Source organism: Camelus dromedarius, chromosome X (genome assembly GCF_036321535.1).
Source record: "Camelus dromedarius isolate mCamDro1 chromosome X, mCamDro1.pat, whole genome shotgun sequence".
NCBI lineage: Eukaryota > Metazoa > Chordata > Mammalia > Artiodactyla > Camelidae > Camelus > Camelus dromedarius.
In genome coordinates, this window is record NC_087472.1 from 24093187 (window position 1) to 24108839 (window position 15653).

A 15653-nucleotide genomic window follows, 5' to 3' on the forward strand; every position below is an offset into this window, starting at 1 on the left:
GAAAAAATTCATAATTTGGACTTGATCAAAATCAAAAGCTTTTCCTCTACAAAAAATTCTGTTAAAAGGATGAAAAGACAAGCTTTATTCTGAGAGAAAATAATTGCAAATCATATATCCAACAAAGGATTATATATAGAATATATAAAGAACTTTCAAAGATCAAAAATAAAAAAACAAAAAACCCTAAATTCAAAAAAGTTAAATACATGAAGAAACTTTTCACCAAAGAAGTTACATAGATAGCAAATAAGCACACAAATAGATACGCAGTCTAACTAATCATTAGGCGAAATAATACAAATAAAGATCTTGATGAGATACGACTATACATCTATTAGAATGACAATGCCAAATGCTACAGAGGACACAGAGCAGCCAGAGCTCTCATGCATATTGCAGATGGGAATAGAAAACGATATAGCTGCTTTAGAAAACAATCAGGTAGTTTTTGGTAATGCTAAATATATATTCCCATTTGACCCAGCATTTCAGCTTCTACGTATTTACGGCAAGAAAAATGAAATGTTATTGTTACACCAAAACCAGTATGAGACTGTTTACGTTAGCTTTCCTCATAATCACCCAAAACTGGAAACAACCCAAATGCCCATGAAGAGATGAATTTATAAACAAACTGTGGTAAATTCATACAATGAGATACCACTCAGCAATACAAAGGAATGAGTTACTGATAAATGTAACATTATGGATGAATTTCAAATGCATTATATGCTAACTGAAAGCAGCCAAATTGAAAAGGCAGTGTACTCTAGGTACGATTTGACTTATATGACAGTTTGGAAAAGGCAAAACTATAGGAACAGAGAATGGATTGACAAGGGTTAAGAATGGGAGGGAGGGTTTGACTACGAAAAGGCACCATAAAGGAGTTTTCTTGGGGTGTAGGAACTATTCTGTATCTGATCTTGGCAATGGTTACACGACTCTATGCCTATCTCAAAACTGACATAACTGTATACCATAAAGAATACATGACAATTTAGTGTACACAAATTTTGTTAAAAATAGGGTGGAAAAAAGAAGGGATCATAATCATGTCTGTATTTACATTCCAGAAGAATAAGATCTCTGGACAATTTTGGTTCAGATATAATTGGATGTTTTGCTTCTATTTTCATTCTGAATATACTGCTATACTTTCCATGCTACAAAACCTTAGCTGTGTTGATCATTAACTGTGACATCATAAACTAGGTCTCTGGCCTTTATTTCTGTCCTACTGCACTGAGTAGATAATGCCCTTCCACGTCTGACACAGTACAACAGCCTTAACTTCCACGTATTAGACAAAACACCTTCTATCAAGAGAGGACATAGCACAGCTCTAAATGCCTTCAACTCTTTATTAACAGGTATTACAGAGTCAGTACATAGTTTGTTTATTAAGAATAAAAGAAGAAGTCCTAAACTCACCTGATGATTGGCAATCCCATCTCCTACATAATAAAATGAGACTGACATTTCCAGTTTTATTATGAACTATTAAAATACTTCCAACTACTGCAATAATTTTCAGATGAAACTCTTAAGGAGCTTGTGGCTCAAGTACTAAAGCAGAGATGCTCTCAAATAAAAATTCCTCACATTTGTGTATCGCTGAACAAATTTTTAAATGCTCTTACATTTAACATCATTAGATTCTCCTAATACAACCCCAAATGTTAGGTGGAGCCAGTTTTAGCATACTTTCTTAATAAGTGGAAATTGCAGCTCCAGAAAGTTATGTGATATGTACAAGATCACACAGTTCCTAAGTAACACAGCTGGGACCATATTCAATTCCTGGGACCCTGATGGAGTTCTCAGAACATTTTAACAAAGCGGAAATTAATTTTAGATTCACCTTGTCTTGAAGGTTTGTTGCTCTTACTTTGGGAAGAACAATATATTGAAAAGATTGGAAGATTAAAGACCTTATAGAGCTTCAGGGTCCTCAATACTATGACCATCAACTTGCATCATGATATCCATGATTATTTATTATCAGAGGCAAGGTAACAGGTGGAAGCTCAGAAGTTAAAGTAGATGTCCTGGAGACAGGCTCTGGCTGGGAGACCTTCAGCTTGCCTCTCAGCTCAGGTGACTGGAGGTTCTTTGACCTCTACCTTAACCCCCTGATTTAGAGGACTTTTGCTTAATTCCAGCCATGTCTTAGTGTCTAAACTGTACCTTAAGTGCAGGCATCCCAGTTTTTGAATAATATTCTTCCCAAGGTGGAACCGAAGACCCCCTGAATCAGTTATTAAGGGCCAGAATCTCTACCTGGTATATTCTCAGTCTAAGGCCTAGCCTATCTCCTAATAAGCTCGGTGTCACACAAATGTTTTGAGGTGTAACTGACATCCAGAAGTATTCTGAATCCCATTATACCTCAAGTGACTACTAGAGTACTGAGCATATTATAAAAGCTAAATATAGATTTGTTAAGTCAATAAGTGAATGAATCAGTGAAGTATAAAAGGTTCTCTACCTTGAGGGCAGAAAGTTTTATATTTAAAGGCATTTTGATAACTACTTGCCACTTAAGAGAAGGAAGTGATGATCAGTCTCAAGTACAGTGAGAAATACATGTAGGTGGTCCAATAATTACAACCAAAAACAACCATAGCCATAATTGTGTTCTGGTCCAGGCTAGAAAGGACATCAGCAATCTAGGATCAAAGTTCAATAAATAAATTTTTATGAACATAAGCATCAAATAACTTTGCACTTTCCCTATTTGGGTTTTTAAATGACACTCACATTTTAATTTTCTCTTTGAAATCCTCTTAGAAACTTAAGAAACTCACAAATGTTTTCAGTCTAAACAAACATCCTTGATTGAAATTTTCCTTCCTGAACACTCGTTGAGGATTATGCATTTAAGGGCTTTTTATAACTTAATCTGCATAACCTTGAAGTGTCTCTTCATCCTTTAGCTGATTAAAAATATTTTTCACAGCCTGTAAAGTAAGATATGACTCCATGCTATGTGTATTTAATAGAGAAAATATCCTTTATGTGCTCCATTAAAGTTGTTTGTGAAATTGTATTAGTGCCATGCCATTAGTACACCTCTTTCAGACACATCTGTGGCCCTCACTTGACAGGTAAATTAACAGTTTCATCAATCTACTCAGAGATGTATAATGACCTTCTAATACAAAAAAAAATACCCACCTTATCAAGAATTACAAAAGATATCAAACATATTCTTCAATGGAAGACCAAAGAAATGTATGGGACAAGATAATATGATACTCCATGATGGATGATAAAGGTATATTTTAGAGACATTATTAAATTATATCCATTTATGAGGCTAAAAAATTAAAATATAATATGGGGCAGACATAGATGATTGTAAGAATAATGTTTAAAATATGGTAAATTTTTAAGATGCAAAATTATTAGTATAAAAGTCATGTTTCCATAACATGAAAACTGTTAAATCATAAGCATACTGTTAAATGTTGACAGTATCCACATAGCAAGTGTAACTTTTTAAAATATATTTATCTTCTGTTATTTATGAAAGGATAGTATGGTAGCAAAATGTTATCATCTTTAACTCTCCTGCTCAAGACTTTTAATATGATTGATTAATTTTTTGGAAATAAACTTCAGATGTCACTGCCCTCTTTCATTCAATCTTTGGTTGTTTTTTTAAACATTTACTATAAGTATATATTGTGTCCATAACAGTAAATTACAGCACAAGTAAGTTTTTCCAATGTGCCATTGTCCTAAATCATCTAACATCTCTCCAGTATTTTTGCCATTCCCATTCCACTCCCACCTTGCAATTTGTGCTTTACTAATTTTGAACCGACTGGTGTAAAAATTAATATCACTATCACCTCCTCTGTGTCCACCCCAGCTCAAAGTGCCATCTCTTTACGCTGAACTTTCCCAGCACTAATGGCTCTTCAGTTCACCACCTGGCATAAAGAAATTGTTAGCAATTATTGTTATATCTATACCACTCTTTCAAATATGTTGAATGCTCAATTTTGAATCCTTATGAAATAAACAACTGTTAGTATATAGAAAAAAGTATTGTGAGAAATCTCATAGAAGGGGTAACAATCAAAGAATGTCATCCCCATTTGTAGGTCCAAGATACTCACTGAGTATCCAAAGCTTTAAAAGCCTATTCCTAAATTCTGTTTTCAGTTATTTACATTCAGTATTCCATGCATATTTCAGAGTGACACATTGAGCAACATTTTTATCAGTTGTTCTAAGATGATAAGATTTGCCATTCCAAATTACATTTCTGGTCCATTCATTCTCTATGAACCAAATCAAGCCCCATCATTTATGAGAAACTCAGCACACCAGCTGGTACCCTTCTTGAGATCCTAAAGTACCTTATCATCTACAGCACGGACTGGCAAACTATGATCTCTGGCTAAATCCAGCTGCATGCCTGTTTTTCGACAGCCTATACATTAAGAGTAGTTCTTATATTTTTAAAGCGTTATAAACAAAAATAAAGACTATATGACATGGGATCATATGTGGTCAGCAAAATCTAAAGTATTTACAATGTGTTCCTTCACAGAAAAAAAAGTTTGCTGACCCTTCATCTATAGCCCTCATTTGGGCACTTAATCACATACTGTCTAGAGACGTATCTGGGTTCATCGTTATTGGTAGATAATTAGCGCAATATTCACATTATCACTATTAGGTGCTTACAGGGTTTCAGGCACCATGTTAAGTATTTAACTACATTACTTTATTTTCACTACCCTATGAGGTAGATAATATTTTAATTTTCTCATTTTATAGATGAGGAATCTGAGATTTAGCGTAGTAAGCATCAAACCAAGATTACATGGCTAGACACTATTTGAACTTAAATATTACTCAACAACTCATTTTTTTCCCCTACTGGGGCCCACTGCTGTTGTTTTTGTTCTCTTAAGTCATTTAAATTATGTGCATGTGTGTTTAAGCCTAGATTATAAACTCCTAAAAGGCAAAGGCTACATGTCTTCCACAACAGAGAATGCTACACACACACAACGGCTGTTCAATAAATATTTACTAAATACAAAAACAAATGGATGCAGGTCAGTGTCTAACCTCTTACAGGCCCACTGAGGGATATGTTATTAAAGAACATAATCATACATACACAAATTAGGGATGTACCTAACACTTCATAGCTTTCTCCAAATCTCTAAATAGATCTATTTGGACCTTTATTTTCCTATGCTAAACTGAAGCACTGTTTGAATCATGTTATCCATAAGTTTCCTTCCTTCCATCCTTCCTTATCCCTCCCTCCCTTTCTTCCTTGCTTCCTTCTTCCTCCCTCCCTTTGTTCCTTTTCTTTCTTTCTCAAAAAAAAAGAAATTAGCATGCTGCTAGATATATGTAAGTTAAAGTGGCAAACAAGATAAGCAAGTCTCATGTAAACTGAAATCTAGGTTCCTTGGTTTGTGCTTACACATATCTTAGATGGGTCACTTCCAAGTTTTAAAGCATGTAACTTAGTTCTCACTAACATCTAGATGTCAATTGCAATTACCCTCCACTTACAAGTCCAGGTAAATTTTGTTTAAAAGGCCAGTTGCCATGTGAGTCTATTATACTCCTCTAATATTTCTGCATATCTTGGGAATTTAAGTTTTTGCTAATCCTCTCTGGCTCTGATTTATGGCTTTTGCTGAATTTTCTTTCCCACTATGCATTCTGCTGCTGCTCCTTTATCACTGTCTAATCTTCAACCAATTACCAGATATCATTTCTTCTCCTTCATCCTAATCCAGCCTTCCCTTCCTCACCTCACACAGTGGCATGTGTGCAAAGCAAGTGAGTAGAATAGACTTCAACTGGAGATCGAGAGGCAGGGATATTTGAACCTCTAATAAACAAACAAATAAACAAAATAAAGCTCATCCTCTCATGGGTCCCACAGTCATTTTAGGGAACATACATATATATTGAAGCACCATATGTAAAATAACAAAATGACAAAAATAAACGTCGATCATTAAGGATTGGTTTTTAAAATTATGCTATATCCATATGATGACATATTAAAGCAATCATTTAAAAATTATGTGTAAATTGGTTGGGAAGGTGGATGTATGTATGTATATCACAAAAAGGTAGCTCATGAAAGGTTATTTCTGAGTACCCAGAAAATCATTCTAAAAATTATACACTAAACTGCCACCAGCAGTGATTTTAGAAGAGTGGAATTTGGCAGAAGAGTAGAGGTAAATAAGAGCCTTTCACTTTTTATATCTATACATTTCTACATTTAAATGTTTATAATAAACATAATTTTATAATTAAAATATAAGTAAAACTGGGCCAAAGGGCCATCTGGTTGATATAAACTGATTGTAAAAGTACATTTTCATTTATTGGATTTTTGCATACTGGTTATATTTGTGCACAACAAGCCACATTTTCAGTTTGGGGATGGTTTTACCACTTTAAAGAAATGTTCAACTCCTCCACCACATTTCATATCTATTAAAATTATAAATTTAGAAACTTTTATTAGATATGATACTTCAAGATGGCAAACTAATCCAGAGGTCAGACACTTAAGTTTCAGGAAAAATTTGGTCTTTAAAGTTTCTTCAAAATCCTCCATGTAAAGAGACAAAATATTGTGAAAAGTAATAGCACTGAGATGAAAAAAGAAAAATACCATATAAGATCGCTCATATGTGGAATCTAAAAAACAAAAACAAACAAACAAACAAAAACAAAGCGTAAATACAGGACAGAAATAGACTCACAGACAGAGAATATAGACTTGTGGTTACCAGGGGGGTGGAGGGTGGGAAGGGATAGACTGGGATTTCAAAATTATAGAATAGAGAAACAAGATTACACTGTATAGCACAGGGAAATATACACAAAATGTTATGATAACTCACAGAGAAAACAATGTTACAATGAGTGTGTATATGTCCATGAATGACTGAAAAATTGTGCTGAACACTGGAATTTGACACAACATTGTAAAATGATTATAAATCAATAAAAAATGTTAAAAAAAAAAAAAAAAGAAGAAGCCTCAGTTGCTCTGTCAACAAAGGACAAGGGACTAACAGTAAGTTACCTGTCCTGAAATAAGCATGCTAGTATGTAGCTCAGCTAATGTTTAGAACAAATAGAACAAAAGGTTACCAACAGTTTAGGCCAATAAATCTTCATGTCAATAAAAATGCTTTTGAGTTAGGAAAGGCAATGCTGTTTGCAACACTAGGAATGATGACACCCTGCTGTCCAAGAGAAGTTATTAAAATGAATAATTGCAGAAATCAGTGGAATAACATTGCTTGAATTCTAAAAACCTAGCTTACAAACAAGTAAGGAAAACATTTCATATAGTATTTTCAGCTCCCTTGGATGAAATGGTTGAAAAGTTAAAAGAAACTTCCAAGAACTGGACATATTCGACAGCACTTAGGACAGTAGTGTCACTGGGGACAACTGTCTTCTCTTATTTTCCATTTTTATTCTCTGTAAGGACAAACAGAAATAAATTCTAACAAAACTCAGAAAATCAACACACATGCACAGAAATAAACACACACGCAGAGAGGTTACATTGTACAGCTAAGCTGGGGCACCTAGTAGAAAAATTCATCAAAAAATATACTTGAATAGAATTCCCCTTGTATGTATTTAGAATTTTTTCCACACACATCTGAGAATGCCTAAAACCAGAAATTCCTCCACGAATTCCCTTGCCCAATGATACCATTCTTTATTTGAAGGTAGTCCCTGAATAGTTATCCTGACCTAAGGAACGCATGGAATTTATCATCACTCTATTCTCTGAACTACTCTGACCACAGTGAAAGTATAAGCAGTAGTCTTGATTTTTATGGGAGGGAAAGAAAAGGTGGCACAACTTGAGAAATATGAGGTGGAGAGGATGACAACGAGATGGTATTATGAGTTTACCTACATCTGGGAATTATAGCCTAAGTGCAGTATGTATTTTAACTAATAACTATTTTCTTTCTTCAGAGGTTCTCAAACAGGCAAATTTACCCTTCACCACAAAGAGACTTTTGGCAATGCCTGGAGACATCTTTGGCTCATGGGAACTCGCAATGGGGTGGGGAGGGGCATTGGCATGTGGCTACTAACATCCCACAGTGCATGGGGCAGCTCGTCACAGCAAAGAATTATCTGGTGCAAAATGACAATAGTGCTTAGGTTGAGAAAACTTGCTTTAAATTATCCTCAACATGACGATGCCAGAAGTCTCTATAACAAAACAAAAAATTTCTCTCTCTCTCTAGGCTTCATGTCATAAATCACTCCAAGTTCATCTTCCTCTCACTGCCTTGCACCTCCTCCCTTTTCCACTCCAGTTAGCTCCTGTCTTGTCTGACTTTGTACCTTGGCTCTCAATTTCTGTAACTCCATTCAGATTTGAGATCTGATTTCAAACTGCTTCTTCTGGGAAGGAAAACACTTAGAATGTTTTTTCTCATATCTACTCTTGTATTCTATATTTTAATCTCAGGCAGGAGATATTCTGCTTCCATATAACCCAGGCCTCCAGATCAGTCTATCCCTGCCACAGCTGCAGTCGGCAATAGAATCTGGAATACTGTCTGCCAATTAGAAAGACATTATAAACAACCAACACCGCACAGTCACTCAAGAGGTTGCATTTCACTGCAGTGGAAAGAAAAGAGACAGAGAAAGAATTAAGACAGATACCTTTAATCAATTAAATCAATTAAACCAATACAGCACAACACTTAAAATACTGGTGTTGGGATGTAGGAACAAGACCTCCCGCCAAGTTAACCATGTTATTTCAGTCTTTCACTACACAAAGTCATCTTGTTTTGACACCCATGATATATCTAATAGTATAAAGATAAGCAGTTAATATAGGTTTTCATTATATTATTAGAGGATAAAGTACTACGACTGAAGCCCAAATACAAATAGTCATGATTCATATGGGAGTCGGCAAAATACCTCACCAGAAAAAAAACAAGCTGAGTCTTCTGGAAAGAGGCAGAAAAGGATGCTAAGTTACTCCTCATCGATGAATCATGCTATCTTTTCAGAAATGTTTTTAAGTTCTGTAGGAAGGTTATTGACAAAGTTGTTCTGAGAAAAATAATCGCTATTTTAGAGTAAAAATATGTCTCCTACCGTCATGATTTTCCTAACGCCTATCGTGGAATCAAAGTTTAATTGAGATTGTTATGGGGGATCTTTATATGTAAATGTCAATTCACATTAGACCCAAGAAAGATATTGATCATGCCGCTATTACAGAACTTTTCACATTGTATCATGTAACCTTGATGTCAGATTCCCAACAACTCCCAGCCTTCTAAGATTACTTCTCTAGTACATTTCGAATAAAAACCAGGAGTTGGTCAAATGGCCCCTCTTTAAATAGGTTAAAACTACTTTTTGTCTGCATTGCTCAGATTAGCCTCTTTGGCTTCTGTTCCCTTTTCTGTGGTCACTTCTTGAAACTCCTAGACCACTCTCTCTCCTGATTCAATGCTGCAAACTCCAGAGCATCAGCAAAGTTGGTATAGGGCAAAACAACACTTCCCTTTAGATCTTCACTGATTCATTCCTTGTAATTTGGACCACAAGATTACATAGGTATAACAGACTTTGTGGGAAGTTTGAGACGGAGAAAGGATTTTGTATTATATAGCTATATAAACAATGAAACATTGATTATTAGTGACTTTTGCTTTTAAAAGTCCTTTAACTATCCTACTACTGATATTGTGTCACTGGACACATCCTTCTACAGCTCTGGCCTTCTCCCATGTTGTCTGACTTCTTCCGCTCTCTCTCCTATCTTGGTATTTCTCTACCCGACCCCCACCCCCAGCCCTATATTCCAATTTTGTATACAAAGGAGTTAGCAATCTTTTCATGCCAGGTTTGCTCCCAATTCGCATTCTCAGACATTCAATCCTCCATTCTCAAGCTGCTTACCAAGGAATTTCCTCCCAAAACCTATTGTTCCCTAAATGGAATCTGGAGTCAGCTGCTTAACTATACACTATGCTTAAATCCTTCACTAGAATTCTTTTTAAGCAAAATGCCTATTCATTAAAGCACAATGCCTTGCACATAGCACTCACATGATAGAGAAACTTCTATAAAATCTATTATTATACAACCATTAAATTTAACTTATATAGAAAAATAATTACTGACATGACTAGATATTCATAATATATTATTGAGGGAAAAACTGACTGCAGAATTAAAGATTATAGAATTATTCCACCATTATTCAACCTCAGAATTAAAATAGTATGTCTGAAAGTTGGGTAGTTATTTCTGGGTACGTACTATTATGGTGATTCTTATCTTCTTTCTTATGTATTCTGTATTTGTAAAATTAACCACAATTTTCTTGAAAAACATTTGCTAGAAACAAAAATATTCTCAATGAAATGAAAATGAATAATCTTTAGAGAGAGTTTTCCCCCAAAATGAGGCAGAGGGTTAGATGAAGAGAAACCTGATTAGGAAGAAATAAAGTAGAGGGAAAAGTTAAGCTAACGGCTCAGATATGTAAATCTTTATGCAACTGAATGCAACAAAGTAAGACAAAAAGTAAACTCACTCTAAAAAGGAATTCTAAATTTATACACAATGAGGGTTAATGACATACCAGTCTTTACTAATTGTATGTCCTCTTCCAGGGTTAGAACAGGAGCAAGAAATAACTTCTAGAGCTGGGGAGGAAGCAAGCACCTGGATCCAGGATCCAGAGTGAGGTGGGGTTGATCACCTTGGACTCAACAAAAGTATATTTTTTTTTTTAAGAAAAGAGCACTAAACTGCGCATGACCAGGTCTCCCCGAGGCTTCATGATTTTAACAAGTGAACTTCTCTATGAGTTTCAGTTTTCTCATTCTATAATTACCCCCAAACACAATTACTGTCTTATTTGTCTTTGCATCTTCTGTGGACAAAGTACCTGGTACAGGGTAGTTACATTATAAACATCTGTCAAATTCATGAAATATAAAATGAAGAAGTTGAATTAAGAGAATCTTAGGGTCCCTTCCAGTGCCTAATTTCTGTTATTCAATGAAGTTTGTTGAAGTCTTACTATTTGTAATACACTGTGTTTCACATAAGAGGACAAGTTATAATCATTATTTTTAAGAAACTGATAATCTACTTGGACAGCAAAGATTCTTGGTGGTTCTCTAGCATTTACTGACAGTGCATCTATCTAATTGTCTGTGATGAAATCACACCTAGAAAGAGCAGCATAAAAGGTGCTCCAGCCAAATAATTCTCTTTAGATGGATAGAGCGTCTGCCCTGCTTCCTATCTCCTCTACTTGGAGAATCTAGGCTGATCAATCAGAGGGAACCTGGCAAATTCTCAACTCACCTCTCTCTGAGGGGTAAGATGGGCTCTGAAATAAAACCTCCATATCTAAGGTACCTCTGAAGCAAAACTACCTCAGGCCTCAACTGCTCATCTCCAAATCTAACAGTCCACACTTCTGTTCTTAGGAAAGAAAAAGAAAAGAGATGAAGAGAGTTTTTAGTGGCCATGTATGTCACCAAAAGATTCCACTATACATTGCTGCAATATCCTGATTCTTGGTGGGTAGAAGAGGGGAGAGGCTGTGTAGGCCATTTCCCCGTTTCCCAGGCTGGGGCACTTTTTTTTAACCTCCTTCTAGTTATATGTTGCCTAGAGTGTCTTGTTATTTTCCCTTTTGAAGTATTTCAAAACTTTCAAAATAAATGCTTCTGTTTGCTAAACATAAAAGTCCCATGAACTTTCTGTACTCTGTATAATAAAACAAGTATATTTTAAGCTTTTCAAACATAAATTTATTGATATATTTTCTTCAAAGCAGGCATGTTTTTCTCCAAGTCCCTACTGTCCTAAATCACTGAGAACAAGGGATAAGAATGGGCAAGGTATGAAGAGAATAAAAGATACTCACATGATCAAATTATTGTCAGACTAGACCGTAAGTGATAAGACCACTGTATGGGATGCACAGTAAGTGTTCTAAGAGTTTAAAAGAGAAACTTTACATTGACCTGTCATGAAAGGATTCAGGAAAAGAGAGGAAAACAAATTCGGCTTTGAAAGATGAGTAGGATAGCAACAGCTAGAAGACAGAGGCATGGGCAAGGATGCAGATGAACAGAAGTCCAATGTATGTGGGGAACAGCAAGCAAAATGGTTTGGCTTGAATCAAAGTTTTACCTAAAAGCATAGTGGGAGATAAGGTTGACCAAGGAAATAGGAGTAAGAAGAAGCTAGAGTAGTTGTGTTCAAACTTTTTTCTCTGTCTGTTTTGGTGCAAAATTCCTGAGGGAGATGATATTCATCAGTAACAGAAACATACAACAGTAATTCTGACTTGAGAGTGTACATGTGGTGGGCAAGTGTATATCACCCTGGGGCACATGAGAGTATCTATCGTGAAGAAGCAAAGTTACTTGTCACAAAGTCCCTCCCACCCATGATAAGGCATGCCTGCCCCTCCACACACATTATACTTGTCCTAGTCTGGAGTATCTTGAATACTTGTTTAAGAGTTTATATATGATCCTTGAAATTGGTATTCAGGTGATATTCATTCATTCTGTCATTCAACAAATGTTTATGGAGAAACTGCTACATGATAGACATTTTGCTAGATACTGGGGACACAGAGGTAAAGAAACAGACTGGATTTGGACCTCATAGAGCTTATGGTATAGTAAGGGAGATAGAAATTAATTAAATAACTCCATAAGTAAGTATTTTAGTTTGGACTATATGAAACTGCTAATACTTGACCATTTTTGACCAACATAAGCAGCAACTGCATATGGGTCAACTTAACATAATGAAATAATGTGATAACCACAATGAAGTAAAAGTAAAGGGAACAATTAGAGCTTATATTAAGGAAGCTTCATCTATCCTGTGTATCAGAGAAAGCTTCCTCGAAAAAATGATTCTAAAACTGAGATGTGAATGATGAGTGGCCCTTGATTAGCTGAAGTGGGGTATGAATGTTTCAGACCAAGTGAAGAACACAGCATGGTAGGAAGGGCACACATTCCCTAGTCTTCCTTTCCCTCTGGACAAGGCTGAAAAGTCAACAGTCCACTTGGTAGAATCAAGAAAGCAAGCCAGGTTGGTAGGCTCAAAGACTCAGAGGACAAATAATCTGATGGCAAAAGACAGTTAGCAATGGCCCCGAAGATCAAGAGCAATGAGAATCTCAATTCAAAACAAGGTATAATTCCTGCACACAGTTTTAAGCTGCAAGTATTATGGGAACCATCAGGGCTCAGGAAAAGCTATGCTCCAGAATTCAGACTCAGATTATTCAAATGGCTTTGAAAGTGAATTTCCTACTTTTCAGTGGCTATAAAGAAATCGGATTAAATTCCAGCAAATCTCATATACAACATGCTGTTCACATAAGAATCTGAAGCTAGTTTGGGTTCATTTCTTTTTTTGTTTTGTTTTGTTTTATCAGCTCACATTAGATTCATTTGTCATCTTGACAGGCTTTTTTGTATTGAAGATCTACCACTAAAAGAAAGTGGGTAACATTTAATTGTTAAGCATTCTCTGGTAAATGCTTGCTTGGGAAAGTGTGCAGAGGCTGCATTTTCATGAGAAAAAAAAAACTATTATTTTGGTGTGACCTTTTCCCCCCTCCCATCTCCTTTTCAAGCTGTGGGATTTATTTTTCTCTGGTAAGGAGAACCATTTTACTTGTAACAAAGAACTCAGTATCGGAGAGGGCCAACTTAGGTATCACAGAAAAGATTTAGAAGTTGAAGTACCAAAACGACCTGGCAACAAAAGCAGCCCCTAACACAATGCGGCTCTGTAACAGGACTGCGGTGTGCTCCCGGCGCAGGTGGCGACTGCACACGGCGAGGTCGGTTAGCAGGGCATTTCTTAACATATATGTGTTGACTTAATTTTTTTTTACAGCTATTAAGAGCAGCTATATCTAAGCTCTTGACAGTTTATAACTTCTAGCGGCACATATACTTTGATGTAGACTGTGTATTACTTTAGACCCTGTTTCAACACATTTCCTTCAACAGAGAATTTTTTAAAACACACACACATATAAACAATTACAGAAACACGTACTCTATGTGTATTATATACCAGGAATCTGGGGTTTTTACTGCATTTAATCCTCAAAATAACCTTGTAAGGTAGATGTTTTGATTCCCATTTCATAGATGATAATAATGATGTTCAGAGAGGTTAAGACAGTTGCCCAAGATCACACAGCCATTAAGTGCCTGAGCCAGGATATGAATCCAGATCTGGCTTTTACTAATAAGCTATACTGCTTGAACCACACCAGCCTGATATAGAGAGGTATATCTTAAGTCCAAGCAACCTCTGTAAAACTTCAGAGCACAGAGATTTAAATGGTCAAAAATCACCACTTAGAATAAACTAACCCGTTAGCACATTCCTCCAAAACTAAAAAGCCATCTCCTGGTGTATGATGAGAGAACTTAAAAGCACCATCGAGCAATGCAATTACTTAAAATATATATGCTAAAGCTAAATCCTCTGCCTGTTGAGGATAATAATAATTATAGGACTGCAGAAATCCTACTGTTCTTCATAGCAGAATCCCTTCTTTAGCAAGAGACCTGAGTGGGGTCGGGGAGGATGGACCAGAAAAGCAACACAAGGTGAATGGGCAAACCTTCACAAAGCTCATGCTTTAATGTTTGCTAGGCTGCTTTCTAAGGAGACCAGATTAGGTGATCTATGGGGCCCTTATTTTGCTAACTGGGAAAGCATTTTTTCGAAAGAACTGAATTACTCACGCAACAGGGAAGATTTAAGAGTCTGTGTGGGGGAAGAGGACAAAAAGGGGAAGTGAGGCAGAGGACCGCCAGGTAGAACAGAAAGATCACACGGGTAATTTTGAATTAAATTTGCTGCGTGGTTAAGAAATATAATTCTTTTCCTCTTCATCAACTCATGGAACCACAGCAGTAATATTCGGTAATAACAAAAGCTGGTAACGTTGACTGATTGCTTACACTGTGTCCAGCTCTTAACACGCGTTGTCATTTGATCTTAAATACACTTCTACAAGATAAGCACTTTTATCCCCACTTGACAAGGAGGAAACTGAGGCTTAAAGATGTTAAATAACTGCCCCGCATCACAGCTAGGAAGTAGCTGAGCCAGGATGCCTACTTTCATCTGCTTGCTTCCAAAGCCCATGCAACTAAGGGAAAAGAAGCCCAGGAACAGAGAGCGGGAAGAGGCAGGAGGCGATTCATCCCTTTCCACTTGCTCCTCTCTGCTGGAGTCTCTAATTCTCTTCAAGAAAACCTTGCACTGCATTGTACCAGAGATCAATTTGTTTTGCATTCAAAAGAAAGCAACCAATTTCACTTCTAAAAAGTTTGTTTAGGGTCCCTTCTGAATCTTTACATCTTATGAAGACTCTCCAGAAATGAAGCAAGTTCCCTTGAAAGAAAGCCATAAAGAAAAAAAAAAAAACTAAACTGAAATTCCAAATACACTCGTGCCCCCTCATACAGACTTCATTAGCATATTTTTTCCCTCTGCACAAAAACAACTACCATTGAGTTCCTGTTGTTGTTGCAACAGTGTTTTGGAAA